The following is a 5899-nucleotide window of genomic DNA, read 5'->3' as shown; positions in this document are numbered from 1 at the left end:
TGTTGGGCCAATAACTTTTCCAGAAATGGTCAAATTCACAGCAAACCATTTCCCCCGTTAAATTCTGCAATTCACACACAGAATACACACAGAATGAATCGCACGTGTTACTAGAGTACTATACAGCATGCATACAGTGTAGTCAGCCACACAATCCACATGGTGAATTCTCCACTGGCCGCACGAACGAAGCCTGGCTAAACTCTGGCAGAAATCTCTCACAGAACTGTCAAAATTCACGGTTCATACTCATGAAAGGCTCTTATAATGTCCATATTTCCTAAAAATTGGAGTAACTCTGTCATCTGTAAGCAGTAAAAGGGTAAATTTTCACTTCTGTTTGGTTCAAACAGATCGGGTCTCGGGTGGTATCGTCTGAATACATATTAGCCCCACATATGCATTTATGTGTGTGTTGATACACTTGGTTTCTGACTTTCTTTCGTAGCTATTTTAATTGAGCCAAAAAAGAAACATAAATTATTTATGATAATAGTTTTAGCTTTCTTCCTCTGTTTTCTTCCTGTTTTCTTTCCTTCTTTCTTTTCAATCTTTCTTTTAATTTTTTTTTCTCTATTTCTTTCCTTCCTTCCTTCTTTCCTTCCTTCTTTCCTTCTTTCCTTCCTTCCTTCTTTCCTTCCTTCCTTCCTTCCTTCCTTCTTTCCTTCCTTCCTTCCTTCTTTCCTTCCTTCCTTCCTCCTTTCCTCCCTTCTTTCCTTCCTTCTTTCCTTCCTTCTTTCATTCCTTCTTTCCTTACATCCTTTCTTTCTTACTTTCCTTCCTTCTTTCCTTCCTTCTTTCCTCCCTTCCTTCCTCCTTCCATCCTTTCTTTCTTTCTTACTTTCCTTCCTTCTTTCCTTCCTTATTTCCTTCCTTCTTTCCTTCCTTCTTTCCTTCCTTCCTTCCTTCTTTCCTTCCTTCTTTCCTTCCTTCCTTCCTTCCTTCCTCCTTTCATCCCTTCTTTCCTTCCTTCTTTCCTTCCATCCTTTCTTTCTTTCTTACTTTCCTTCCTTCTTTCCTCCCTTCCTCCCTCCTTCCTTCCATCCTTTCTTTCTTTCTTACTTTCCTTCCTTCTTTCCTTCCTTCCATCCTTTCTTCCTTCCTTCTTTTCTTCCTTCCTTCCATCCTTTCTTTCTGACTTTCCTTCCTTCTTTCTTTCCTTCTTTCCTTCCTTCTTTCTTTCCTTCCTTCCTTCTTTCCTTTCCTTCCTTCTTTCCTTCTTTCCTTTCTTACTTTCCTTCCATCCTTTCTTACTTTCCTTCCTTCCTTCTTTCCTTCCTTCTTTCCTCCCTTCTTTCCTCCCTTCCTCCCTCCTTCCTTCCTTCCATCCTTTCTTTCTTACTTTCCTTCCTTCCTTCCATCCTTTCTTTCTTTCTTACTTTCCTTCCTTCTTTCCTTCCTCCTTTCCTTCCTTCTTTCCTTCCATCCTTTCTTACTTTCCTTCCTTCCTTCTTTCCTTCCTTCTTTCCTTCCTCCTTCCTTCCATCCTTTCTTTCTTACTTTCCTTTCTTCCTTCCATCCTTTCTTTCTTACTTTCCTTTCTTCCTTCCATCCTTTCTTTCTTTCTTTCTTACTTTCCTTCCTTCCTTCTTTCCTCCCTTCCTTCTTTTCTTACTTCTTTCCTTCCTTCCTGCTTTCCTTCCATCCTTTCTTTCTGACTTTCCTTCCTTCCTTCTTTCCTTCTTTCTTTCTGTCTTACTCTCTTCGTTTCTGTCTTGCTTTCTTTTTGTCCTTCATTCCTTCGTTTTACGGGGGGGGGGTCACGAAAGGCTAGAAAAATAAACTTGCGCCTTTTTTTTAATGTTTTCTTTACTTTTTGGGACCAGTAGATTTTAGGTTCGGACCAGTAAAAATTTGAAAAACTGGGTATCTACTGGTCCGACATGAATAGGTTGGACCAGTAGAAAAAATGGGTTAGTGTGGAGCCCTGCCTATGGTTTGTAAATAAAGGGGCTTTAATAGGAGGAAATTATAATTTGTTAGCAAATTTTCTGCATTACTCCTATTTGTTATGGCTTCATTTATCAGTTTGAGTGATCACTATAGACAGGTAGCTGCTATATAGAAGTTCTTAACAGAAATCCACCTCCGTAGGTATCAGTTTTAGCTGAAGTAGACATGTTCCTATGGTTTGTAAATAAAGAGGCTTTAATAGGAGGAAATTATAATTTGTGAACAAATTTTCTGCATTACTCCTATTTGTTATGGCTTCATTTGTCAGTTTGAGTGGTCATTATAGACAGGTGGCTGCTATAGAAAGGTTCTTGACATTATTATAGAAATCAGTTTTAGCTGAAGTAGACATGTTCTTATGGTTTTATTTATCAGTTTGCATAGTCATTATAGACAGGTGGCAGCTGTAAAGAGGTTCTTAAGATAAATTTGCCTCCATAGAAATCACTTTTAGCTGTTATAATTCACAATAATATGACTCAATGGGAATCAGTTTTAGTGATCATGGTAGATTGTAGCAGGTAGCTTCTAGAGTGTGCTGCTAAACACAGGTTTGACTACAGTATAGTTGCTTTTGTAAGTAAGTCTTTTTAAACTCCCTGGATGACCAGGTCTTGCTGCCACTGAGCATCAAATACAATTGCCTTCATAGATTCCAAATGGTATCATTTTGCATATAACTTTTTCATCCCATCATGAATTTGATCTGTGGTGAAGAGTGGTAATCACATGATATGATGTTGGGTTACCTTCATTATTAGGTATCACTGTCTGTTTGATACTATCAGGGGGTGTTTCACAAAGATTTAAGTATGACTTAAGTCGCACTTAAATGCCAACGCGTACATGATATGCAACGTGAAATCTTTTTGATCAATACACAGTAGTGCGCATCCATTTGCCATAATCTGACCAATGTGGTGATGTATTTTATACCGCACGCAAGTAGGCATTAAGTGCGACTCTAAGTCATACTTAAATCTTGTGGAACACCCCCAGGTCTGATAAATCATCCATGCCCCAGAATTTTTGTAAGCTTTTGATTTATGCTTCCTTATTCTAATCTGATTATTACCGTGATTTGATGCTTATATCCCTCGCATCTTGTTTTCTCGATAGATAAAGTAACTCATGACTTGCAGGCTTTAAATACTAAACACTGCCGTCAAGGCCACTTTTCCTGTTCATTTGCCTCCCGCCAGCTTCCAAATAATCAAAGAAATCAATTACTTTTCAGCTCTGTGAATCCAACAGTGGTTAATGGCTAGTTCACTGTCTCCGGCAGACCTTTCAACATGTGAGCGATGGTGTTTTGCAATTATTGACCGCCATCAAGTATTGGATGTGTCCACCTGGCCAAATAGATCCCCCTTTGACCGAGTTCATTTTGAAGCTGTCTGCCGCAACACTTGGACAGTTCAACTTTCTCTGTCTTCTATCGCAGCATTGAAGGTGCCCTTTTGACGCCACCAAAACTCTTTACTACAACGCAGCGAGTGCCGAGGAGAAAGAGATGCTTGCAACGAAGCGATGTGTTTCAAATATGATTAGGGGACCATTTGTCAGCGAATTCAAAAGCCACATCGCCTGTGAGTTGTTAGGCAAAGATCTTTAATGGAAAGTCATTTGAGAGGCAATGTGTTGTTTTCATTTCTGTGGATAGTGGATATGGAAGAAGTGGATCATTTCCTATATATCTCTCATTGTAGTGGTTCGGACTCAGCCACCAATTATGGAGTGACCTTAATCTCACAATGTGAAGGTTGGCTGCGGAATGGATATGTCTGTAGTGCTCTTTGAGGTTTTCTGATGCTCTGTCTTTGGAATTTATATAAAGATTGATATTGTTCTATAGACAAGAGTCCTCTGTACTTGGCTGATTTTTTTTAATTTTCAAAAATTAGATTTATTCTTACTTGAGATCTTGAGTGTACAACTACTATAAATTTACATCCATGAATAGTTGAAATACTGTATGAATGAATGTATTTCGAACTATTGCATGTTTTAGTGTGGTGTGATTTGGAAAATTACAGCTGATTTCACATTGTTATTTGCTATTTCTAAGGTTTTGTTAACATGTCTTTTTTTTTCTTAGCAAGCATTTCATGGATTTCACATTGTTATTTGCCATTTCTAAGGTGTTGTACATCTTTTTTTTTTCATTCTTGGCAAGCATTTCACGATATTGATTTTGGCTGTTGAACAGGGCATGTAGTTTAAATCACATTTGCCATCCCAAGCTGAATCGAACACGATTTTTCTTGTTGAATTTATTCATCAAATCTTTGCATACACTTAACAGAGGCCCTTTATGAAGATGGTGTCACATTTGTGGATTAGGTTTGGGTGCTGGGTGGGGGTGGTATTCAGAATTTCAGACTTCACCTCCTACTCGATAGACTTTTACTCCATAATGTTATTCATTTGAAAGGTGACACCACAGTATTGTAGTCATGCAGGAAGGCACTTGCTTATTGACAGTCTTTTGTTCTTTTGTCATTCAAATTAATGATATATACCAGCCGAGTGGAGGACGCTGTATTATCTTGTCGAAACTGCTTCAATTTATTTGCCCACTAAAATTGATATTGTCCTACCATTAAAGGGATAGATCACTCTGATATCACGTTGGTTTTGATGAAAGAGAAACAAAGATAATGAGGCTTTGTCAATACCTAACTGATTGAGGAATAATACGGTGACCTTGGAATTTCAAAGTGTTAATTTTGTCATGTGATAGGAATGCTATAAAGTACCATTAAAATAATAAAGAAGAGAAAATAACGTGATTTTACCTCAGATACATTAGTCTATACATTTTTCTTCAAAAAAATATTTTTGTGTCTTTCTCTAAAAAATATTGAAATTTTGGGGAATTTTATTACATTGTTTATTAGGCAGTTTCTCACATGTGACATCCAGTAGAGCATATGAGCCTACCATTGTCTTAGAATCATTTGGCAAAATTTTGTTGAATTAGGAAAGAATTTTCATGTGATCTTAGTAATGATAATGATACCAAAATGCATATCGTTATTACTTATTACTGCCAAATGCACCCAAATGCATATATGGTCAAATCTGTAAAAAATGAAATATTGTATAACTCAAACAATAAAAAATAAAAGAAATAATGAGTGATGGACATCATTGACTGACTCATTTGCATGTCACTGAGTTGTGCATATCACTGTATTGTGTAAAAATAAGTGAAACTTTAAAATGCCATAACTTTCTTATTTTATATCAGATTTTGATGAAATTTTCAGTGTTACGCTAGTTTGATTTTTCTCTATTATTCAAATCAACATTTTGCTGGGGTGGACTTGACCTTTAGCATTTCCAATCTGCATATGCAAATAAGAAAGAAAGGGAAGAAAATCTGCATTTGTTTTGGGGGCATTGCACCACCACTTCACTGTTAAGACATCACTCAGTACAAGAGAATTTAACATGTGTACATTCTACTTCACATGGTGTTCACCTAATTTTCAGAACATTCACCCATAGACATTCTGTGAGGAGTTGTTAGCATTAGATGTTCATATTGTCAGTGTTAAGGGCTTTCATGGAGAGAGCTCCTCTTGATCCTGTCCACTTTCACTTTCCCCAACCAAACCCGACTTTGAAAACGACCTTCATGAAGTATCGACAAGCCAGTTGCTTCTTTTTCTGAGTACACTTGGCTCTGCATTTATAAGTCCAATAACTCCAAGCAATATTTCCAGCCTGAATATGCACATTCCCCCAAGAGAATTTAATGTCTAATTTTCGACTACATTGAATAGATTTCTATGGTCCCAAGATATTTGACCAAAGCCTGATGCTCACTAATCGATTCGATTTCCAATTAAAGGGGTACTCCAGGCTGAAAATAATATGATTTGAGCAGATAAAGAAATATCAGACAAACCTACGCGGAAAATTTGATCAAAACCGGACA

The sequence above is a fragment of the Lytechinus variegatus genome, chromosome 5, assembly GCF_018143015.1.
Source record: "Lytechinus variegatus isolate NC3 chromosome 5, Lvar_3.0, whole genome shotgun sequence".
Classification (NCBI taxonomy): domain Eukaryota; kingdom Metazoa; phylum Echinodermata; class Echinoidea; order Temnopleuroida; family Toxopneustidae; genus Lytechinus; species Lytechinus variegatus.
This window is presented reverse-complemented; position numbering follows the sequence as displayed.